Source organism: Pelodiscus sinensis, chromosome 1 (assembly GCF_049634645.1).
Source record: "Pelodiscus sinensis isolate JC-2024 chromosome 1, ASM4963464v1, whole genome shotgun sequence".
NCBI classification, from domain to species: Eukaryota; Metazoa; Chordata; order Testudines; family Trionychidae; genus Pelodiscus; species Pelodiscus sinensis.
In genome coordinates this window covers 22,207,441-22,233,835 of record NC_134711.1, presented here as the reverse complement: position 1 = coordinate 22,233,835, position 26,395 = coordinate 22,207,441, and the positions used below count along the sequence as shown (strand labels likewise).

The window sequence follows — 26,395 nt, the reverse complement described above, 5'->3', positions numbered from 1 at the left end:
TTCTACTTTATTTAAGATGTGAGTACAAATTTAGAACATAAGAACATAAAAACATAAGAACGGCCGTACTGGGTCAGACCAAAGGTCCTTCTAGCCCAGTATCCTGTCTACCGACAGTGGCCAGCACCAGGTGCCCCAGAGAGGGTGGACCGAAGACAATAATCAAGCGATTTGTCTCCTGCCATCTCTCTCCAGCCTCTGACAAACAGAGGCCAAGGACACCATTTTATCCCCTGGCTAATAGCCTTTTATGGACCTAACCTCCATGAAATTATCTAGCTTCTCTTTAAACTCTATTATAGTCCTAGCCTTCACAGCCTCCTCTGGCAAAGAGTTCCACAGGTTGACTACACGCTGTGTGAAGAAGAACTTTCTTGTATTGGTTTTAAACCTGCTTGCCATTAATTTCATCTGGTGTCCTCTAGTTCTTCTATTGAGGGAACAAATAAATAACTTTTCTTTATCGGCCCTCTCCACACCACTCATGATTTTATAGACCTCTATCATATCCCCCCTCAGTCTCCTTTTTTCTAAACTGAAAAGTCCCAGTCGCTTTAACCTCTCCTCATATGGGACCCGTTCCAAACCCATAATCATTTTAATTGCCCTTTTCTGAACCCTTTCCAAGGCCAAAATATCTTTTTTGAGGTGAGGAGACCACATCTGTACACAGTATTCAAGATGTGGGCGTACCATAGTTTTATACAGGGGCAGTAAGATATTCTGTGTCTTATTTTCTATCCCTTTCCTAATAATTCCTAGCATCCTATTTGCCTTTTTGAACGCCGCTGCACACTGCGTGGAAGTTTTCAGAGAACTATCCATGATAACTCCAAGATCCCTTTCCTGATTTGTCGTAGCCAAATTAGCCCCCATCATACTGTACGTATAGTTGGGGTTATTTTTCCCAATGTGCATTACTTTACACTTATCCACATTAAATTTCATTTGCCATTTTGCTGCCCAATCACTGAGTTTGGTGATTTATAGTGCATTGGCTTTAGATGAGTTACTGTGACTTTACACTGGTATCACAGAACAGACATTAGCCCTATATTTCGATAATTTTTTAAGTTTGTCCAAAAGAGATAGCTTTTTAAGATGACCGAAAAGATCAAAGCATGAGGAAACAGACACTATCTACTCACTTTGGCTACATCTACACTGCATGATTATTTTAGAATAAGCTATTCTGGAAGAAATACTCCAAAATAGCTTATTTCAAAATAGCACGTCTACACTACAAGGAAGCCTGGAAATTAGCCCGAGGCAGGCTCCTCTGATGTGGATGCACTACTTCAATTTAGAGCCCCAGGAAGCACTGGGGAGTAATTACTCTGAATGGCCTCAGAGGGGAGCTATTTCGAAATAGCAGCAGTAGAGGGTCCACATGACTGCTATTCTGAAATAGCTTTATTCCTCATGCACTGAAGCTTCCAAATGCCAAAATAAGCCTCCCGTTATTTTGAAATAATTTCAAAATAATGAACTATATGTATAGACACTCGCATAGTTATTTTGGAATAATGGATATTATTCCGAAATAATGCTGCTGTGTAGACATACCCTTTGGGTGCTGCAGCATGCAAAGTTGGGTGGCACATACTGTAAATGATCATGTGGCTTTAAAGCTTGTCCCAAATCTCTATGATAAGATTTTAAAAAGTAACTATAGTGAGGCTCTTACACCCATTTTAGACTCATAAATAAGTAGCCTGATACTCCCTTTTCAAAATCTTAGACCTTAATGCACTAATACTAATCACGCAGGGTGTGTCTAAACTACATGGCTCCATCAATGGAGCCATGTAGATTAGGCTGATGGGCAAAGGGAAATGAAGACGCAATTTAAATAATCGCGGCTTCATTTAAATTTAAATGGCTGCCGTACTGAGCTGACAAATAGCTGATCAGCTGTTTGTCGGCTCAGTGCGCTAGTCTGGACACTCCCGCACCAACCTGAAAGCCCTTTATCGACCTCCCTGTTATGCCTCATAGGATGAGGTTTACTGGGGAGGTCGATAAAGGGCTTTCATGTCAGCAGGGGAGCGTCCAGACTGGCCTGATCTGCCGACAAACAGCTGATTGGCAGAGCGGGGCAGCCATTTAAATTTAAATGAAGCTGCGATTATTTAAATCGCAGCTTCATTTCCCTTTGCCGAACAAACAAATCTACATGGCTTCATCAACGGAGCCATGTAGTTTAGACGTACCCTCAGAGGGCATGTCTACACTGAGAAGTTATTTTGAAATAACTCCCCTTACTTCGAAATAAGTAGGTTAGCATCTACACTACCAAGTACTTTATTTCAAAATAAGGGACTGGTTACTTCGAAATAATAACTACTGCTTTCTTGGGGTGTGTTACACTGCACCTGTTGCTCAAAATAAGCTACATAATTTGACGTTTGCAAATTGCGTAGTTTAATTCGAGTCAATTTTGAAATAGCTTATTTTGTAATTTGGTGCTGTCTACACAGTGCCACATTTCAAAATAACCCACTATTCTGAAACGTCCCTTAATCCTCATGGAACGAGGTTTACAGGGATGTCAGAATAGCGAGCCTGTTATATTTCGAAATAACGGGTGTGCTGTTAAGATGTGGGATAGCTATTTTGGGATACCAGAGGTATCCCAAAATAGCACCACAGTGTAGATGTAGCTTTGGGGAATGAGCTTATTTCAAAATAGTTATTTCAGGAGTTACTACTTAGAAATAAGTTATTTCAAAATAAATTTCCCACTGTAGACATAGCCTCAGTTTATAAAGGAAATAATATAGATAAACTGTAATAAAATGTTAAGGAAGATTTTAGAGTAAGATAGAAACCTTCTTTTGTTTCTACTGGCCTATTAAAAGTACCTGCCACAAGGTATAACTTTAACTTACTTCTTTTATAAATGAATGTAGAATCAATTGCTAAAATGTGCAGCCTATAATCTCCCAGGCATGCATGTCTATAGAAGCAACAGATATTGATTGGAAGAGAGCTATACGGTTAAAACTTTAGACCTGACCACCCTCCAATTAGCTTTAAAACAGATCTAAATTATAGACAATATTATTGCAGTCACCCATCAAATTAAACAGGCAAAGTGAAATAGAAAGAGCTGCTGAGAGATCCATAAATCCATGGCTGCTTCTATAAAGAAGTTCTATGCTATCAGCTCCGCTTGATGCTATAAAGGATTACTTAGTTGCCCATCAGAATATCTGAGTAGCTCTTTTGTGTCTGGCATGGAAGTCCTGTGCTCTCAGTCTCCTCCATCCACAGAAAGATGCTTATCTCCTGCCATCAAAGTCTACGTAATTGCCAAGTTGCTACTAACTTGTGAATGGTAGATCTCCCGGCACCTATATAAAATTTCATATAGCCTCAAAGTTGGACCACCATACCTGTGCTTCATTGCACTGTCTGCCTTGTAATCAGGGGAGATACCAGCCTGCAAGGGTGCCTGGGCAAGGTGAGGGCCCCCTCCGTGCACTCAGGAGGGGTGTGGCATTGGGCAAAGGGGTGGGTCCAGGAGCAGCCAGCTGCGGCATAACCCCCCAGTCCTCAGCCCTACACAGAGCGCACATTGCAGAACTCCAGTGACAAGTTAAAGGGCCCAGGACCCCAACTGCTTCCACTGATGTAGTAGTAGCGGCAGCAGCCGAGAGCCCCAGGCCCCTTTGAATGACTGGTCCCCAGGACAACTGCCCCATTTGCCCCCCCCCCATTGATGGGTCAGCCTATAACCCTGGGTGCCTCACAATGCTTTGCTGTAGTAATTCCCAACTGGGGCTGCTCATATACAGCATAACATCATGCAGGCTACACCCTGACTCTCTGGCTGTGTCTAGACTGCATCCCTTTTCCGTAAAAGGCATGCAAATTAGACATATCACAATTGCAAATGAAGCGGGTATTTAAATCTCCCCCACTTCATTAGCATAAAAATGGTGGGGTTTTTTTTTCTGGCTCAGAGCTTTGCCAGAAAAAAGCGCCAGTCTAGACGCGGATCTTTCGGAAAATAAAGCCTTTTCCGAAAGATCCCTTATCCCAAAGGGCTGTTTCTTTCATCTTTGTAGGTGAATGAGAGATAGGGAGAGAGATACTTGAAGTTTTTTGCCCCTTTCTTTTTCAGTCCAAGTAACCTTTGAGGTGGATTCTTCTGAGGGTTATCCCTCAGAGCAAAGTTTATTCAAACAGTATGGAAGACTACATGGACTATAGTGATAGGATGATCCATGTTCTTCCTTCTCACCCATTATGCTGAAATACAAATTTGCTTTCGAGTCCTGCCATCTCCTCTTCTTGTTATCTTGAGGACACAGTTTACTACTTATATGTAAAATGAGGTAAACACATATTTCTTTGTTCAAGATACTTCTGTCTGTAGAGCACAGTGTGGTGTTAGCACATCTTCAAAACATCACACAGGGGGATTTCATTACTTTACATAAAATGGTGCTACCTACAATTCACCACAATATATTGATCAGCAAGCTATGAGATTTCAAATGATACCTCATCAGGTAGATTATTACAATCTGTGAATACAGAGATGCTTTCAGTCACATCTGCCTATAAAGAGAGTCGCACAAAACGTCAGTGTAGACACTATGGGTGTGTCTAGACTACATGCCTCCGTCGACGGAGGCATGTAGATTAGACAGATCGGCAGAGGGAAATGAAGCCGCGATTAAAATAATCGCGGCTTCATTTAAATTTAAATGGCTGCCCCGCTCTGCCGATCAGCTGTTTGTCGGCAGATTGGGGCAGTCTGGACGCGCCGCGTCGACAAAGAAGCCTTTCTTGATCGGCACAGGTAAACCTGGTTTCACGAGGCATACCTGTGCCGATCAAGAAAGGCTTCTTTGTCGACGCGGCGCGTCCAGACTGCCCCGATCTGCCGACAAACAGCTGATTGGCAGAGCGGGGCAGCCATTTAAATTTAAATGAAGCCGCGATTATTTTAATCGCGGCTTCATTTCCCTCTGCCGATCTGTCTAATCTACATGCCTCCGTCGACGGAGGCATGTAGTCTAGACACACCCTATCTATTATTACAGGAGGGGTTCTCCTCTCAGTGCAGGTAACCTACCTCCTAAGAGGTGGTAACTAAGCTGAAGGAAGAATTCTTCCATCAACTAAATGCTATCTATATGGGGCCCAGGTTTGCTTACCTGTGTCTCTCAGGACAGGATTATTCACACACCTGAATGATATATCTGGATCAATCTAATTTTTTAGTGTAGACCAGGCATTATGCTAAAGATTGTATAGGAATAATTCTGCTCATGATTACACTTGTGCAACACCACTATCCATGAGTTATAGCTGTGCAATCCCCCTAAAGCCAATAAGGGTACAAAGATTTATAGCATATCTATATATCTATGGGTACGTCTACACTGCTTCCCTAGTTCGGACTAGGGATGCAAATGGAGACGACCGAAGTAGTTAATGAAGCGGGGATTTAAATATCCTGCGCTTCATTAATATGATCTCGCCGGTGCGCTAGTTTGAATCATAGCTGATTTGAACCAGGAAGTGCGCGCCGGGACGCGTTAGTTCAGACTAAAGCCCTTAGTCCGAACTAACGTTACTCCTAATTTTTTGACACCATCACACCATCAAGAGAGCTAGAACTCACCAACTTGCCTGACATTAGACAAGGTAAGTAGCCCACCATCCAGACCCTTTCTCTCCCCCCACTCAACCCTTGACCACAATGCCAGAGAGAGGAGGGAGAAAGTTCTGCAAGGCGGGGGGGGGGGGGGGAGAGACCCTTACTGGCTGGGAGAAAGGGGCTTGGGAAGAGAGAAGTCCCTTGCTCGCCATGTTCTGGGGGATAGAGAAAAGACCCTGTTGGCTGGGGTGGCTGGAAGGGAAAGAAGGCCCCTGTCAGCCTGGGTAATCTGAGGGGAGATAAAGGGAGGGGAAGGCCCCTGCTGGCTGGGGGTGTGTGTGAGAGAAAGCTCCACTGGATAGGACCCCTCACCCTGGGCCCCTCCTCCAACCCTCATTCTTGCATTCCTCCATATGCCCAGCCCCCTGTTCTGAGCCCCTCCCTCAACTCCCCACCCCAACTCTGGATGCCCCCATGCCTCCAGCCTCCTGCCCTGTCCCCCCCACATCTTCAAGGTCCTACCCTCACTCCTGCACCCTTCTTCCCCCCAACAGACCCCTGCCCTGAATGATTCAGGCAACACCAGGTAAAATTTGTTCCTGCAACTGGAACTGCTGATGTGTGAGGAAGGACAGAATCTTGTTTACTCTCTCACCTTGCATGCTGTGTAGGGCTAATAGGTGTGTATATCTATATCTATATCTATACATACCAACATCTTTTGCTTCTCCTCACCCTCCTTATTCAGGTAGATAGAAATTATTTTAAATACATGGTAAAAATCAGATCTGTTAAGTAAACAGGTGCCATTTTATACAGTGATTTTTTGAGCAGAACTCCATTTTAATTTTTCTGACCCAGTGCATGCATCTAATTAAAAAGCTGGCTTTTCAAAAATTTTGTGCTTAACCAGCATGCATCCGGTAATTACTCAGGCAGATGTGGATTAGTCGAAAAAACTATTTACATTTCTTTTGTGTTTTGCATATAGTGGTAGAAGCTATTTAAATAGAGGCATTTAATTGTTTTTCAAAGGAAGAACAAAATAAATTCAGAGAGAATCTAAAGATCCTGATTATTTGCTGATCTGGTAAACATGAAAACTGCAGATTAAAGCTAAGTAAAGCAATAAAAAAGAACATATATTGCAAAGCTGCAGTGAGCAGGCACACAGTCTGCCTAGTTAGACAGTTTTTTCACTTGAAGAATCTAATAGAATAAAATGGATGATAAAACTGCCACTTTACAAAAATACCATGAATTTTAAACAAAAAGTGATGAATAATTAGTAAGAGAGACCTGATAAAATGGAAAACAGGCCCCCGTTTCTAAGGAAGCTTTTTATTTACCAGTTAAATAAGCCCATTTTGCCTAGGCTTTCCTTACAGGAAGTACTTTATCATAATAAAAAACCTGGCACAAGTGAACTGCATGACAGGACATCAGTGAATCTGAAGAGCAAGGCAAAAATTTATCCATTTACACAGCTATTCAGGATCACTTGAATACATGTTACTGCATGTGAAGGCTATTGTAAAAATAAACATGTTTTTATTGCAAAAAAAATTATCAAAACTTAAAAACACGTTTGTTTCTGCATGTGCACCATTTTATTTCTGAACACGCAGCATCACATTTATCAAGGTAATGGCTCCCAGGAGGGTAAAAGTAGCCCAGACAGCCTCCCAGCTGCCTAAAGGCTTAACTGTATGACAGAGCATGAGGTAAGTACAAAGCAGCCATTGTAACTGCCTGTGAAGCCTGGCAAGGAGCCAGATGTCACCAATGGAAGAATATCTTCAACAGTCTTGCTAACTGTGCTTTACTGCAACCGCTAATTCTCAGCACAAACAGTTGGGAAGAAAGGCAAGCAAAAAGACAAGAGAAAATATATTGAACCTTTAAAAAGAAGCTATGGTACCATGCCAGATGTCTCTGTAGTTTGTTATATATTTAGATTTTATATATTTATATATAAACACTGACCATTTTTAGCAAGTACAATTTTTTCTAGTGCCCTAAAATGAATAATGGACTGATTCTGCCCATGTTATGCACACTGAATACTTTACTTCATGAGGAATTAATACTCACTGCCCAATGATTACTCACAAATTAAACTAGTACTCGGCATACATAATAGTGGTTGAATTTAGTCCCAAATTATTATTGAGCAAACTAAATGACATTTTGACATAACCTGTAAAATTAAGCGTTATGAACAACAGAGATTAAAATAATTGCAGTTATTTCATATTATTAACCTACAGTTAAAATGTTCATCCCGATTATAATAGTATTACCCAATTTAAATATTAGAAATATTCCTGGAAAAAATATCTCTGGTACAGTAATGAACTAGACAATATACTTAGCAATAATTTATTAAATTCAACTGATTGACTAAAATTCTACCTATCTATATAATTTGTTATACAATGCCCATCACCATGGCACCTGACTGCTTGAGTTAAAAGTTCAACAAAGACAATGGCACTGACTTCAGTGGTTTTTGGGTCAGCTCTTTAGTTTGCTTAATTATCTAAGGGTGTATCTACACTGCACTGTAGCTTAAAATAAGATATGCAATTTGAGCTACGCGGGGCTCAACACATGGCCCACAGGTGGGATCCTTTGAACATGGCCTCCACTGGGAACAGACTCCACAACAAGGAGGCATCTCCCAGGCGGGGTGAGCATTGAAAGACACAAGCGGACAGACTGGCTAGAGCAGATGGGTACAAGGTGTCAGCACTTCTAGCCCCCAGGCAGGAGGTGGTGGGAGTGCTGGGACATTGTGGGAAGCGCTTTGTATTCATGCCCATCAGTGTGAAAGAATCTATTTGCATATATATTTGCATGTATATGCAACCACACTTAAGTTGTGGTCCTCAGCATGTGCTGTAAGTATCATTGTGGCCCATGGGGCTTCCAAAGATGAATAGCCCTGGTCTAGATAATAGCTGGTCCTGCAGGGGACTGGACTAGATACCCTCTCAATGTTCATTCCCATTCTAGTATTCTCTGAAAAATTGCCTGGTAGTCAACAATTCTCACTGACTTCAAAGTCTGCCAGTTGAATTCAATGAGAGTGGACAATGACTGGCACCTCCAAAAATCAGGCCATTTAGTTCACAACCAAAACATGTCTTTGGAGCATGACTCTAGGTGGCCAAGTCTGAAAATGCTGGCCTCATTGTACACCTTAGTGTGCTCAGGACACCAAAATATAGTATATCCAAAATGCCCCGTCATGCGGGATGTCTGTGATTTGAATTGTTCCACCTTGGCCCTTAAAATGTCAGCTATTAAGTCTCTCCTCAGCTGGAATCTCTGAATCAGGCCAGACACCTTATGTTCTTAATACTGACAGTTTTAATGAACTCAGTATGCTTATCTGTCTCTTCATCCCAGACATTAACAAGTCTCTGCTGTCTTGCTGAGACCAGAATTGTCTGAAAGATTGTCTCTCATACAAAGCTAGCACTGCATTATGTTGCTGTTCAGACACCACGTTGCACAAAATTGTGCAGACTGTTTATAAGAAAACAGTAAAATGTATCCTGGTATATATATCATTTCACCCATGAAAATTCCACAAGGAAATTTATAGGCCTGAGTATAAGACATGCATACCAAACACTGACAAAAGGAAACTGTTTTCAGGGTGTCTGAAATGTTATTTTTGTCTTGTTTGTCTCAAAGTTTAATTTTTAGAAAAAATGAAAAAAAATGAACTATGAGTCAGATCCAACACAAATTTGTACTTAAAAACCCTTCTGCATATGGCAAGAGCTAAGAAGCAAGCTGAGTTACTAGAATTGTTAAAAAATAGAACAGAGCTTGTTACAGATCTCAATCTGAAGATCTCAATCTACCAAAATACCTCAGAGCTGGACTATTATACATTTATTTTTCTTTAAAGAATACAACTACTCTATGACAATCTTCACCTAAAAGAATTTGTTTTATTTGAAATAAAACATTTAAGTTATACAGTGATTTACAGACATGAATCTAAACACATTGGTTCTCGGAATGGCTTACTATACAAGACAGACAAGAGAAACAAAGACTTTGCACAAAATAATTGTTTGGGAAGGGGAAGAAGTAGGGAATTAATGGGGAGGAGAAAATGTATAGTGGGACAAACTCCTAGAGGAAGTAGGTTTTATAGGAGGCATTTGAAGGAGCAGAAAGAACATATTTGGCAAGTTTAGTCTGCATATTTCCTATTCATAGACATCTTTTTATAGGAGAATGTTCTCCATATAAGGTCAAGTCTAGACATCAGAAACAAGAGCAGCATCTTTTGTAAATGGGGGGTGAGCTATTCTAGCATGCCACTGTTATTTCATTTATAGCATTTTTAGTTTTATATAAAAGAGGTCTGGTTTTCCTCTTATTTAAACTTGGTAAATCAGAATTAACTTCACTAAAGTAAATGGATTTACACTAACATAATGTAAGTATATTATAGCTGAAATCAGAATTAGATTCAATGCCTTATTTCCACTCCAATATCTGACTTTGTTATTTTCTCCCTCTGAAACATTAAAAATAAAGGGAGCTAATGTATCTCCTTTCTCTGATTCACTTTCTAATTGTTGAAAACATTGTTTGGCCTCCCTCAGACCTATCATTAATAAATGCAACATGAGTGTGGAATTTGTAAGTAGTTAGCTATCAAATAAAAAATCACACGGAAACAAGTTTTCAGAGGGGTACTCATGTTTGTCTGTTTCAACAAAAACAATGAGGAGTCCCGTGGCATCTTAGAGACTAACAAATTTATTTGGGCCTTAGCTTTTGTGGGCTTAAGCTTTCGTGGAATCCAGTTTGTTAGATGCTGGAGAAGTGGGTATCAGCCCATGAAAACTTGTACCCAAATAAATGTATTAGTTTTTAAGGTGCCACAGGACTCCTTGATGTTTTCACATAAAAGCAGGTATAGGTGAATATGCATTCCAATAATGCCCAGCTATCACCCTCCATAACTTTGTTTAAAAAACACTAAATCCACAAACACACAAACAAGCTACTTCTTGGCATGTTCCTCCATCACCCAACATGCATGTATAGAAATTCTCCAAAAAGGGACATATTTTTGGAGTTTAATGTATCCACCCTACAGAGCCACATATACCATTTATCATTTGAAAGCGTATTTTATGTATGATTAGATGAGGTATGAAGTGGAGTTGATAAGTGGTGCCATAAGCCTGTAGGCAAAGTTCCAGAATTATTTTTGCAAAGTTCCAGAAACACTGCAAGATGCCTCTGACTTTAGTTTTTACTGGCAAGCTAATTTTAACACAAGATTTGCATGGGTAAGTACTTCCCGCCCCCCAGAAACGATGGAGCGTTGACTGTGTGGCAGAAATGGTGAATATCAACACTTTGCATAAACAAACTTGAAATATTTTTGCATTGCATATTCTTAATTGTCAAAGTATATCAGAAGTGATTACAATAGTTTTTTCTATTTTCAATTGTTAATGAGATCCCTATCACAGTGCAGACTATGCACCAATAGCAGTAGATTGCATGCCTGCAGTTTGTATTGCACAGTGGGTAGATAAATTTATTCAAATTTCTAATATAGCATAGTGTAGCATCTAGTCTGCCTGGTAGAAGGTTTTAATTTGTAACTGTCTATGCATGATGTTCTAGAAACTAGCTTATAAATTCAGTGACAAGTACAGATTAGTAAAAGAAATGACAACACACAGTTTCATATTATGAATATGCAAAAGCTATGAGAGGAAAGAAATGGCCCAAGAAGAAGCAGTGAAGACAAAGTCCGCAAACAAGTTCTTGCCTCTAAGGCTGTGTCCAGACTCAGGGGTTTTTTCGAAAAAAGTAGCCTTTTTTCGAAAAAACTTCACCTGTGTCTAGACTGCAGCAACGTTCTTTCGAAATTAAATCGAAAGAACGCGGCTTTTCTTTCGACGGCGGTAAACCTAATTTCATGAGGAAGAACGCCTTTTTTTGAAAGTGCTCTTTCGAAAAAAGGCGTTCTTGAATGCAAACAGTGGTTTTTCGAAAAAGAGCATCCAGACTGCCTGGGTGCTCTCTTTCGAAAAAGCGGCTTGCTTTTTCGAAAGTTCCGCTTGCAGTCTACACGTTCTTTTTCAAAAGAGGCTCTTTCGAAAGAGGCTTGCAGTCTAGACATAGCCTAAATGAAGAGGGATGAAGAGCATCTTACAGCTCCTACCAACTATGTCATTAATTACTGTAATTAACGAACCCATTTGATCCTGAATCACATCCAGAGGTGCTTATCCACCTATGTACTGGACTGCACATAATACCAGATGTACAAGAGTCTTTACTGAAAACAGCAGGTGTTGGTGAAGAACAAGTGGAAAGAGTTGAGAGAAGTGTACTTGACTTTGATGGGACACAGGTTCTTCAGCTCAGTCAATAAATCTAACATTATAACATTTGCCAACATGACGAAGAAGTCTAAATATAAAGTCTGCCAAGGGAAGGAAAATCACAGCTATCAGTCCAGAAACTGTTTTCTACAGAGCTCTGTTCTTAAAAAGAGGTGATGTTTCAATAGTAACCTTTCTTAGTTACCTGGTGGAACCCATACCTACATCTATCTGCCATGGAACAATGAGAACAGACAAAGCTAAAACAGGACATTGGTTGGAAGATCAAGCTGAAAGAAACCATGAATTAAGACCATGCAACAAAGAAATGACCATGTTTATCAGGGGTGTCACTGTTGTTAAACAAATGATGACCGGAGATAAAATTGCATATCATCTCCATGAACTGGCTGCTGAGTACTTAAGACAAGTCCTAAAAGGATTTGACAAAGCTAATTCTATAATCAAAGTCTTTGACAGATACAACAACAGCATCTCAGTGAAAACTGCATAAACACAGTGCCAGACAGGATAATTCTGAATGCAATAAATTTCAGGTGATTAGGGGACATGCTGTACCTTCATGGAAAATGTTGCATCCAAAAAGAACAAAAGGAGGCATGTTAGTCTGTATTTGCAAAAACAATGAGGAGTTCTGTGGCACCTTAAAGACTAAGGGTACGTCTACATTAGCCCCCTCGTTTGAACTAGAGAGGGTAATGAGGACGACCAAAATTGCTAATGAAGCACAGAATTTAAACCTCATTCCACGAGGAGTAACAGTTAATTCGAACTATGGGGTTTATCTCAGAATCCCACTTCTCTGCTGCTGCGTGTAGATGTGAGCAGTTACTTCGGGCTAGTCAGTTTCCAAAATGGTGATCGGCTGGGAATATGCTAATTGCTTCATTAGCAATTTCGGTCACCCTCATTAGCCTCCCTAGTTCAAACTAGGGGGCTAGTGTAGAAGTACCCTAACAGATTTATTTGGTCTCTACCCATGAAAGCTTATGACCATATAAATCTGTTAATATTTAAGGTGCCACAGGACTCTTAGTTATCCAAGAAGCAGTCATTTGTAAAATTCCTCTGTGAATTTATGGTTCAAAGTGCACCTGTGAGTGTAGGAGCATACCCAATACCAACACTCTTTCTTGGTGGTGATGAAATCCATCAGTATAAGAGGTGTTGAAAAAGCCCAAGATTTGTACAATATTAAGAAGCAAGTGCACACAAGGATGTTTCTAAATATTTTATGTGCCAATATGGTTTTGGGTCTTTTGGTCACCTGATGCAGTTGTTTTTGTCCTCGCTGTTCACTGCTTTCCATAAACAATGCCAGAACAATGGACAGTTGTCACTTAATACCTGTGCATGAAATTTGCGACACACTCATTCTTGACTTCTTCCACACACTTCCTTTTGTACATGTATTAACAGGATGTGATTCTCTATCACCCCTAATCATTATTGGGAAAATTATCTTTAAAGTTGTTAAAACAATGGGCACTTACCACTTCAGAGATCTGCTCAAACTGGGGGAGTGTGGCAGACAAGTCCCTATTTCTGCAGCAAGGAATTTGGCAGCAGTGCTATATTCCCAGAGTGAGAAAGAAAATGAAATCCATACACATCGCTGAACTGCTTGCACCTCACTCTATCCATCAAAAAGGTATTACTGGTCAAACTCCAATCATGTGAAGAGCATGTCAAAAGAGCATCTTGGCAAACAAAGATTTGGCTACCTTTGCATATAGGTGAATCAACTCTCAGATCGTCATTGTAACAAGGATGGAAAAATATGGATGATCAACTCTTTCCTTTATTTTTCAAAAGCCTAATAGCATCCACAAGATCTTATTTGTCCCTGAACCAGTTGAAGTTGCTCCACAATCAACTATGTTTGTAGTCAGAACTATGTATATACCAAGGAAATGAAGACTGTGGTAACCTATGTGCTCTCAACAAAGATTAAACTAATAAAAAAGAAGACAATGATATTGACAAGAAATGCCACTAGGACTATTACAATTCAGTGACACCTGTACAGTGTTATTATTCCCATTAGATTGTTGTTGTGATGCTTTGAGGCTGCAAGGAAATCCAATTTTATATCTTGAACTAATACAGAGTCATTTATTAAAAGAAAGAAATGCAAATGTTTCAGTGGCCATTTTAATATTTTCATGGTATTATCGTTTGTTCCCCATTTTGATGATAACAGCACAACTTGACCATTCTACATCATACCGCAGTTTAAAGTAGATTCAAACTTTCAAATGATAAGATGTGCGTTTGTATAGGGTAGGTACATTAAGTCAATCAAACAAGTGGTATCTGCCTCTTGCCTACCATAGCTTCCATCCTTCCATATAGTCAGTAACTGATTTTAGAATAAGTCTCTGCAACTAAAACCAATCAAATTGGACTGCAAGATCAGGCTGTTAAAGCCTATATGGGCCATCAGATTTTTAATTAATGATTCCAAGGGCTTTTAGATTGTCATTCAAACAATTTCATAATTTTATTCACAATTATGTATGGTAAACACTATGTTACATATTACAACATAGTCTGTAACAGACATACACCTTGAGTTGGTTTGAACTTAGAGGACTTATAAAAACTGTTGCGCCTTTCCCTCATGTTTGTGTCTATGACATTATTTATCACTTCTCATTGGATAGTAAATAATCTGTTTCAGAAGATACCTGTCCTTACTTCACAAGGTCTTTTCCATCATTCCCATTCTTGAGGAACTAATCAATTTTATATAAATGTGCATGTCCATATATTATTTTCAAATTGATAAGGCTGAAAAGACAAATAATACAGCTCCATGAAGTTCATACAGGTTTTACTGTATTTATCCAGGTTAATAGGGAGTGATCTATTGTCAAACTGACCTTGTTTTCCAGCAAGCACCATTTTAATAGTTCTGGAACCCACTTCACTGCCAACCATTCCTTTTCAAGGGCAACATATTTTTGTTCTCCCTGAAAATGATTTAATGCCTTCTCTCCTGAATAAGGTATCCTTCCTCTATAAACTCTTTCCTGACTACAGCACTGACTCCAAACCCTTAAGTGTTGGTTTGCAGTATAATTGTTATTGGATGAACAAGAGAAAAGTTCCAAGTCAAAATGTGTAAAGCCACCACTTTGTCTCTGTTCTAGTCCTTGATCAAAGCTCAATTTTGCCGTAAAACAATTTGAGAAATGCAACCCAAGTAACGGTAGGCAGAGATCACTACTTCTGAATGGCTGAGAATTGCTCCCATGAAATTACATTTGTTATTCTATCTTTCCTTCCACCATGTCATCTATTTTTTTGTCTCATTCACTTCTTGTCAAATTACAGTCCCTGCCCCAAAGATCTTACATCTATTTGAACTGATCAATCAGTTCATCAGTCCTAGTTAAGGATAACCTAGATTTTGGTACAATAGTAACCTTTTCATGATGTATATAAAAGATTCATGTTAAGTTTTGGGACAGAGCAATCTCAAATAGTTAATTTCAAATGATACAACACAGTTCTGATTCACAAGCTTTATTATTTTCTTCCTTTACAAACTTGTAAGTGATTCATGGTCACTGTATCAACAGAATAACTAACAGCCTTCTTTGTTTACCCTCTTTGCCACCAATAATTAGGTAACATGCAGTATTTTAGAAGTAATAGTGCAATCTTATCTAAAAATTGATCCATGGAAAGTGTGAGAGTGTGTGTGAGAGAACTAGAGAGAAAAACAATTAGAATAGGCATTATAGGAAAACTTATCAATTCGTACTTTATGTATAAAAAGTTCACAAGGTGATAATATACTTGCAAGAATGAATAAATAGTGAAAAGCGGTGTGTTTGTTTACATTTGTATTGATATTTCTGGTGAAGTGCAGTGTCTCCTGTCAGTGGAATATATTGCTGTCGAGAAACAGGCATGCTGTAGGCCGAGGGCCAAAATCTAATCTTCTGCATCTATAAAAGAAATTATATCTCCTCAAATCACTATTCAAATCTTTTGAAACTTGACAAATTTACTCATTTGTTTCAATTCAAAGGTCCTGATTCCCTCTCTATCCTTTGGCATCAGAAAATACTTTGACTAAAAGTATTTTTACTTTGCCTAGTGAGGAGAGGAGACTAATTCTATAGCTCCTAAACACAGACAGGAGTGCTTTTCTTGACTCATAAAGAGGGCTGAGAAAAGGAAGTTCTGGGGGGCAGGGCCATAAAGTAGAGGGCATAGCCTGAAGTTATAGAATCATAGAATCATAGAATCATAGAACTGGAAGGGACCTCGAGAGGTCATCGAGTCTAGCCCCCCGCCCTCAAGGCAGGACCAAGCTCCATCTACACCATCCCTGACAGATGTCTATCTAACCTGTTCTTAAATATCTCCAGAGAGGGAGATTCCACCACCTCCCCTGGCAATTTATTCCAATATTTGACCACCCTGACAGTTAGGAATTTTTTCCTAATGTCCAATCTAAACCCCCCCTGCTGCACTTTAAGCCCATTACTCCTTGTCCTGTCCTCAGTAACCAAGAGGAACAAATTTTCTCCTTCCTCCTTGTGACACCCTTTTAGATATTTGAAAACCGCTATCATGTCCCCCCTTAATCTTCTTTTTTCCAAACTAAACAAGCCCAGTTCATGAAGCCTGGCTTCATAGGTCATGTTCTCTAAACCTTTAATCATTCTTGTCGCTCTTCTCTGTACCCTTTCCAATTTCTCCACATCTTTCTTGAAATGTAGCGCCCAGAACTGGACACAGTACTCCAGCTGAGGCCTAACTAGTGCAGAGTAGAGCGGCCGAATGACTTCACGAGTTTTGCTTACAACACACCTGTTGATACAGCCTAGAATCATATTTGCTTTTTTTGCAACATCATCACACTGTTGACTCATATTCAACTTGTGGTCCACTATGACCCCTAGACCCCTTTCCGCCATGCTCCTTCCTAGACAGTTGCTTCCCATCTTGTATGTATGGAACTGATTGTTCCTTCCTAAGTGGAGCACTTTGCATTTCTCTTTATTAAACCTCATCCTGTTTACCTCTGACCATTTCTCTAACTTGCTAAGGTCATTTTGAATTATGTCCCTATCCTCCAAAGAAGTTGCAACCCCACCCAGTTTGGTATCATCTGCAAACTTAATAAGCGTACTCTCTATCCCAATATCTACATCATTGATGAAGATATTGAACAGTACGGGTCCCAAAACAGACCCTTGCGGAACTTCACTTGTTATCCCTTTCCAGCAGGATTTAGAACCGTTAACAACAACTCTCTGACTACGGTTATCCAGCCAATTATGCACCCACCTTATCGTGGCCCTATCTAAGTTATATTTGCCTAGTTTATCAATAAGAATATCATGCGAGACCGTATCAAATGCCTTACTAAAGTCTAGGTATATGACATCCACCGCTTCTCCCTTATCCACAAGGCTCGTTATCCTATCAAAGAAAGCTATCAGATTAGTTTGGCATGACTTGTTCTTCACAAACCCATGCTGGCTATTCCCTATCACTTTATTACCTTCCAAGTGTTTGCATATGATTTCCTTAATTACCTGCTCCATTATCTTCCCTGGGACAGACGTTAAACTGACCGGTCTGTAGTTTCCAGGGCTGTTCTTATTCCCCTTTTTATAGATGGGCACAATATTTGCCCTTTTCCAGTCTTCTGGAATCTCCCCTGTCTGCCATGATTTTTCAAAAATCATAGCTAAAGGCTCAGATACCTCCTCTATCAGCTCCTTGAGTATCCTGGGATGCATTTCATCAGGACCTGGTGACTTGCTGACATCTAACTTTCCTAAGTGATTTTTAACTTGTTCTTTGTGTATCCTATCTTCTATATAATAGATTATAATCTATTATAATCTCCATGATCTGTTGTGAGATGCCATCAAGCTTGCTGGAAATGTGAAAGATGGTCTCCAAAAACAGGGAGGTAAACAAAAGTTTGAACAGCTTGCAAGCTAGAGGTGAGGGATTAATGAAGCCCTAAATCAAAACGTAAAAATTGCTGTTTTGACTGTACAGTAGCTGAAGGATGATGGGGGGGCTCTTTTCCTTTGGAATAGGTCATTTATAATTGGTTTGGTGGTTCTGTGAAAACCAGAGAACTGAGCCATGCATGAGATTTGCTGAATCTCCTTTTGTTTCTAGGACTGGATATATTCAGAGATCTCAGTGTGGCCTTGAGTCATCCATAGTTCCGGAGAAGAACTTCTGATCATCAAACAAGACATCTTCAATCATATTATGAACTTTTTCAGGAATCCAGCAATCAAACCAAAATACCCTGCCCATGGCAACTTCTGTGGAAATGGATCAAACAGCAGTGTCTGTGACATAGAAGGATCCTTGAAGAGAGGTTCTGGATAATAACTGACACTCTTGAAGGATGTGTTCTCTAGGCTCCTGTGGAAGATCTTCAACAAAAGATGCAAACTTCTTGCAATTAATGTAGTCAAACTTGGCTGTAATATCCTGAGAGTATGTGAACTGAACTGGAGTATTACAGATAAGTAGGTCTTCAGTGCAAACAGGTGTAATCTTTTTCTGATGCTTGTCATAATTAGTAAACTTGGAGAAATCCTATCCACACCACTCACTTACAGCACACATCACTAGGGAATTATGTGGTGATGGGTAAAACAAAAATTCTGAATACCTGGGGGCCGGGGTGAATTTAATAATTCTTATTCACCCATTCATGAGGTGATGGTAGGGTGGCAGGAGTTTGCCATCTAGTTTTCAGTAGATCCAAGAGTACTTCATTAATGGGTAGTGCAACCTGCTGGCTACAAAATGTCCTGTAGCTTCTGATATGAGTCTTTAATCTCCACATGAGGTATCTGTAAAGTGTCTGCCCCTGTCTTCATTAGTTCCTGGAATTGGCAAAAATTGTCAGCCATTTTTGGTGGTGGAAGTGTGACTGAGATGAAATAGTGATAGCCTCTTTGTCTGCTCTCACCTCCTGTTCCTTATAGGTCTCTCCATATTGTGGGTTTGGTAGAGGAGATTGTGTGAGCCTATTTTTAGTGTAGTAGAGCTGGAGCTCTATCAAACTGCAGCCAATGTTGTCCAAGAAAGAGTCTAACCAATGGGAAACCCAAATGGAAGAGGGGATGGTACCCAGGACTCAACCGTCCCAGACTTGGATGAGGGTGCTTGTCAAAATATGAGTAATGATGTGGAAGGGAGCCTTGCACTGATAAGGAGAACTGACTGAATGTTTCCTTCATCCTCTTCAATGTCCTCCAATGAGTCCCCCCTGTAGAACAGAGTGGTGAACCCTGTGGCACCAGAAAGCACTGCTAATTCAGAGTCATTCAATACCCCTATGCAGTGGGAACTCTAGCTTGTCTAACACTGCCAAGTACCACTGGCAGTGAAATTGGGTCATTTCTGGCCCACTGACTTGTATGGTACCATAGGTTTGGAGTGTGTAGGAGCCAAGGCTGAAGGTGTGGTCTTTGATATTGTCAATAACGATGGAGCCAAATCGGAGGGTACCATTGATAAGTCTCAAATAAATGGTGCCATCTGAGGCAGATGGTACCAGGATCCTGCCAGTGCTATGTTCCTCTCCTGGATATCCCTGCTCAACTGATACCACTTTTTGCCTCTACAATACCAAGTCAAGATGTCAAAGCCTCTGACATAATAGATGTAGCAGGAGGTTGGGACTTCTTGGGAGCTGGCTCTCTGTGATGAGAAACCAAGTTCCTCTTCTTCAGAGACACCATAAGGGTGTCTCTAGACTACGTCCCTTTTTCGAGAAAGGGATGTAAATTAGGCAGGTCGATATTGCAAAAGAAGCTGAGATTTGAATTTCCCGTGCTTCATTTGCATAATAATGGCTGCTGCTTTTTTTTGAAACGGGACTTTTTTTAAATAAAACCCCGGTAGTTTTGATGGGGATGTTTTAAAATTAAAACCCTTTTTCGAAAGATTCTGTAAATCCCATTTTTTGAGGAGTACAGGATCATTCAAAAAAGGGTTTTTATTTTTGAAAGATCCTTGTCTAAACTGCTGTTCTTTTTTTTTTCTGAAAAAGCCCAGTTTTGAAAAAAGCAACGGCCACCATTATGCAAATGAAGAGGGGGAAATTCAAATCCCGGCTTCATTTGCAATATCGATGTGCCTAATTTACATCCCTTTCTCGAAAAAGGGATGTATTCTAGACACACCCTAAGTCTCCAAGATCTCCTTCTTCTTAGGCAAGAGCTTAGCTGAAGTCTAAGGGGTATTGGATTTGTCTGAAGATAGACTGTGGGTGGGGGACGTCTTCTGCCCTGACTCAGACACAGGTCAAATAGAGCACACCATCAGCAGCAGCTTCAGTTTGTTCTCTCAATTCTTCTGAGGCCTACATTTCAAATATAGATTCAGGCGAAAGTTATACTTTGAGGAGATACTGGACTTTTCCAGGCAATGGATAGTTAGTGTGGCCACGGCTGATTAGAATAGCTTCCTGCAAGAGAGGTAACATTTGAAACCTGCATAGCCACGCCACATAAGCTCCCCAGAAAAAGTAGGGAACAAAAAGTGGGAAGAGGAATAACTGTAACCTCTCACAACTAGCTAACTAATTGTATACCAACAACAACTAACACTAAGGATACGTCTAAACTACATGCCTCCGTCGACGGAGGCATGTAGATTAGCCAGATCGGCAGAGGGAAATGAAGCCGCGATTAAAATAATCGCGGCTTCATTTAAATTTAAATGGCTGCCCCGCTCTGCTGATCAGCTGTTTGTCGGCAGATCGGGGCAGTCTGGACGCGACGCGCCGACAAAGAAGCCTTTCTTGATCGGCACAGGTATGCCTCGTGAAACCAGGAAGACATACTAGATCTCTGTCTCCGGCTGAGGCGGTAGAGAGTTGTGTACGGGTGTTTTGTCAACAGAGACCTATAAACCCTGGGGGGCATGTATGTAGTCCAAATGGATGATACTAATGGAAAATCTCTAAGCAAGGGCTCAAGAAACACATGTACACCTGAATAGAGCACCACAGGGACACTATTCAAAAACAAATGGAAAATACTGCTAAGAACCTGATATATTTAACCACTGCTGAAGTTGATAAAGTCTCTAAAGCATCTTAGCAAGACTATCCATTACTCAGGATCTGCTCCAGACTTAACAAATGCATCAAAATCATTATTTAAAGAGAAAGTATTCCACAGAATTTTGTTCTCATTTTCCTTTCTCTGAAAGTGATAGAGATAAGTACTATATCCGTACATATTTAGACTGCATACTATAGATTCTTAGCATGATAAATTGTCAGGCTTTTGGCACAATCATGACAGAATGACTGATACAAGCATGTTTATTAGCACCTCATATTTGAGAAAAGTGGCAAACATATTGCCATTTTTTCTTGGCATGACTTCTTGTTTTAAATGATGCATGTGGAATTGTATTAGATAGTGGAAGAGTGATTAATTACTCCTGCTATTTTTAGATGCCTATAATACTCCAGGGGCATGTCAACACTAGAGAGTTATTTCAAAATAACTCCCCTTGTTTCAAAATAAAAAGGCGAACCTCCACACTACCAAATCTGTTATTTCAAAATAATGAGCTTGTTATTTTGAAAGAATAACTCCTGCTTTTGAATAGGTATATTCTTATTTTGAAATAGTTATTTCACAAGTTATTATTTCAAAATAATTTATTTTGAAATAACCTGGTAATGTAGACATAGCCTAAAAGACTGTTCCTACCAACAAGTGAAGTTAGTAAAGCAAATTCATATCTACTACTCACAGAGTAAGACCATAAAAATGCAGGGACTCTGACTTCAGTGTTTAGGATAGCTACGTAACTTTCCTTTTATAGATTTTGCAAGTCTCACAGATTCAGAGAGACTTTGAGTAATGGAAGAGTACAAGGGGGGAAAGTATCTCTGATTACAGGGATCATTGTTCCACACTTTGGCACTGGAAAGTTCAGAGGTTTATTCGCAGTAACTGTTGTCCTTAACTGCAGTATTACTACAGAAACTTACATATATGAAAAAAGAACACGTTCACCAAACTTAAATGTCCCCATGAATAGAACACCAATACTGATAAGATCTACATTCCATTAGTCTGATACTGAATTTTGTGTGGTTTAGGAGTAATTGTATGTTGTCTGTACTTACACATTCAGGGTTGTCTGCATATTACAGATGTGGTTTTTTTCTTCACCAGAATCAGTACTGTTTTAATTTTGAGTCCCAATTTAGTTCTTTTTGAAACACTACATTCCTGCGTTATAAACTTACCTATTTATAAAGAGAATTAAACAAATGTAATTTTCTCTTGTGGTCATTTCCTCGCAATTAAAGGGTACACACAAAAGAAAAGCAACTGAAGATGAACAGCAATATTTTCCCCATTTCTACTAAACAAACAACCTCCCCATTTATTTGGTATGGCCACTCAAGAGACATAACAAAGAACTGTAAAAAAAAAAGTTTAATTTATATGTGCTAATACACCAGCAAAACATGCAAGAGATTAAAAGGTGGTTTCATTAAAAGGAGAGATTAGTTACGTGAAATTAGTTAAATCCCTCATCCTCCTAAAGTAAGGAACAGAAGAACTGCCTAATTCAAACATAAAATTATAAGAAGTACTCATTCTTGTAATGGCAAGAGAATGAAGTTGAGTCAAATGTGACTAAAGCGTAAAGATGTGAATACAAAAAAAATTAAAAATGGGAATATAAAATGTAGTAAGTTGAGGGTCAGTAACATGGAGTTAGCAGGCCTAAGGCCTGCAACGTGAAAACAGCAACAGGCCTGCAATCTAGCGATCAAGACTTTGGTTCAGTAACAGGAGCCAAGAAAGAGGCCCTATTGATAACTGTGTGATTGTATAAGTTAGGTCGAGCATGGAAGGACACAGGGAGGCACTGGGTACAGACTGTGAGCAAAGGGGAGTAATGGAACATCTTAATAAGAAATGTCTTGGTACAAAAACTCCCTAAAAACTAATGCACATACCGACCTAGGTTCAGGACCGGGTCGAGATTGACAGCATGAAGGATAGTAAGTAAGCCCCCCTTGCATAAGGTGAGGAGTGGTAACAAGGCAACAGAGGGTGGTAACCTGGTACGTAAAGAAATGATGTAAGCTGTTTGTACCTGTCTATAAAAGGACACCGCAGAGGGTACTCTCCGGCCGACCTTGGGGGGGGGCGCACTAGGCGCCTGAATGGCAGGTGTCATTGCCTAAACTTACAGAATGCACAGTAGCTTAACTTTGACTAACTGCTGTTAATATCTGATATATGGCAATAGGCCTGCCCGGTGTTGGTACCTTGTCAAAGCGGGCCATAGTGCCCAGTGGTGTAACATTGTACTGATCTCTGTTACCAACTGGTAGAGCTTTGCATTTGACAATAAACCTGCTCGATTGATTTCAAACCTTGCCTGCATCTGTCGTTTCCGGGGCCTCTCAGAGATCTCTTGTGTTGACCCAAGTGCACGGGGTCTAACACTCTAGATAAAGGGAGTACCAATTGTTACACACACAGCCGAAAGTTTATCAATGGAGTAGAGGTCCTGTCAGGAGCGCGCCAGGACAACCCTGACCAGATGACGCTGACACTGACAGTCCAGACCTCCGAAGGTACTGAGGTACGAGAACACCGAGGTACGACATAAACCAGGTGAGCTTCATGTGATTGGCTTCAATCCTCTTCTCCTTAAATCAGGAATAGAAGGGTTGCTCAATTTCATAACTTACATAAGCAGTCATTTGTTGCCACCTAAGTAAAGTAAATCTGAAGGAATGGATACAGAATGTTTACTTTCTGTCTCCAATGCAACACCAGTTCCTGTATGCCAAGAGGACCAATTGTAGGAAAGTTCAGTTCAGTGATACAGGACTCTTATCCCTGTTGTTCATTAGAGAGTTATTTCAAAATAATTCCCCTTATTTCAAAATAACAAGCAGAGCATCTACACTATAAGGCCTGTTATTTTGAATTAATAGGCTGGTTATTTTGAAATAACAACTCCTGCTTTCCATGAGGAATACCCTTATTTCAAAATAGTTATTTTGAAATAGTGGTAGTGTGGACTTTCCACTATTGCTATTTCAAAATAACTACTCTACAGACTCTTTCAAATTAATTACTCCCCAGTTATTTCTGGGGCTCTAAATCGAGGTAGCAAGACCATATAAAAGGAGCCTGGAGCCTGCCTCAGACTAATTCCGAGGCTTTCTTGTAGTGTGGAAACGCTATTTCAAAATAGTTATTTTGGAGTTATTATTTCAAAATAAATTCCTAATGTAGACATGCTCTTAGTGCATACATAATCTTCAGAGAATCTGTCTGCCAAAGTAACAAATCTCCAAACCGGTGAAATGATATTTGATAAGAGACATATGATTTAGATGGATTTTCATGTGGAAAGTAGAGATGACCCTCCCTGTCAACACTCATAGTTAGAAAATTAGAAAATATCTAAACTAAATCTCCCTTGCTGCAGACTAAGCATATTCTTCTTGTCCTACCTTTAGTGGACATGGAGAATAATTGATCATAATCCTCTTTATAACAGACTTGACATATTTAAAGACTGTTATCAGGTCACCCTCAGTTTTCTTTTCTCAGAACTAAACACAGGAAGGTTTTTTTTGACTTTCCTAAAGTGCAGTGTCCAGAATCAGACACAGTACTCTAACTAAGGACACACCGAGTGCTATGTGTAATGGGACAATTACCTCCCATCTCTTGCATAAAAAAATCATAATACAGCCCAGAATAATAGCCTTTTTCACACTGGTGATTTACATTCAATTTGTGATCTAGTTTAGCCCCCAGATCCTTTTTCGCAGTACAGCCACCTAGCCAGTTAATCCCCATTTTGTTGTTGTGCATTTGATTTTTCCTCACTAAATGAAATTTTTTGGACTTACCAATTATTGAATTTCATATTGTTGACTTCAAATCAATCTCCTATTTGTTAAGGTTGTTTAGAATTCTAATTCTGCCCACCAAAATACTTGCAACTCCTCCCAATTTAGTGCCTTTCACAAATGTTATAAGCATATCCTCCACTCTGTTATCCAAGTCATTAATGAAAATACTGAATAACACCAGGCTCAAAACAGGCCCCTGTAGGACACCTCTCAGTTTGACAGCAAAACACTGATAACCACTCTTTGAGAACAGTATTCCAAACAGTTGAAATTTTATCTAGTCCACATTTTCCTAGTTTGCTTATGAGAATGCAGGACTGCGTCAAAAGTCTTATTAAATATCAAGATATAATGTGTACTGTTTTCCTTCTATTCACTAAGCAAGTAATCCCACAGGGAAAGAATTTAGGTTGATTTGATTTGTTCTTGCCAAATCCATGAAGACTACTCCTTATACTGCTATTTGAAGTCTTTGCTCAAAAGCATTTTACCAACATTTCAATGAAAATCTCTTCAAAGTTAATTAATATGGGAAAAAACAACATACTTCCCCTAATTTGTTCTGAAAATCAGTTGAGCTTTTATATTGAATTTTCATAATAGATTATCTCCAACAAAAGACATTATGATACAAAAATGTATATAGTAATATGTTAAGAACAAGAACATAAGAACAGGCATACTGGGTCAGAAAAAGGTCCATCTAGCCTAGTATGTTGTCTTCCAACAGTGGCCAATACATATGTCCAAAGGGAATGAACAGAACAAGTTATCATCAAGTGATCCATTCCCTGTTGCCCATTCCCAGCTTCTGGCAAACAGAAGCTAGGGACACCATCTTTGCTCATCTGGCTAAACCATTGATGGAACTATCATCATCATAATCATCATCAACAACCATGGGCTCAATGCCTGTTTGTGTCTGATGCCTCCCTCACTATTTCCTTCCATCTTTTCCTGTCTAGTGCGGAGTGGCTTAGTTTCTGTAGACTAGCTCCACACCAGTCTACTATATCATCTACCCGTTCTCTGTGGGGTCTACCTCTCCTGTTCGAACCATCCATTATGCCGAATACCAAGGTCTTGACTTTAGCTCACTGTTCTTCTGAAGATATGCCCGAATAGCTGTAACTTCCATTGTATAACCTTCTGCAGTAGGTTCTCTTTCAGCTGTATCTTCCTATATAATTCCTCATTGGTCACGTTCTGGTGATCCTATTCTCAGGATCTTTCCATAACAACTCCTCTAGAACGCCAATATCTTTCACTTCAAATCTTTCGTTATTACCCAGGTCTCATATCCATAAAAAATGCTGCTAAATACATGTTTTCAAGACGCTCAGCTTCATTCCTAAGCTAATCGCTTTGTTTTCCCAGATCTTATCCATTGCCTTCAAACTCGCTCTTGCTTTCGCTATTCTAGTCATTATTTCCTTCTTGCAGTCT

At 39.8% G+C, this 26,395-nt stretch overlaps 1 protein-coding gene across 19 annotated transcripts in view; it reads right to left on the bottom strand.

Annotated features, from left to right (window-relative positions):
* MAGI2 (membrane associated guanylate kinase, WW and PDZ domain containing 2) overlaps window positions 1-26,395 on the bottom strand; it is a 1,141,222-nt gene that overhangs the window by 186,149 nt on the left and 928,678 nt on the right. The gene's annotated exons all lie outside the window — the stretch shown is intronic.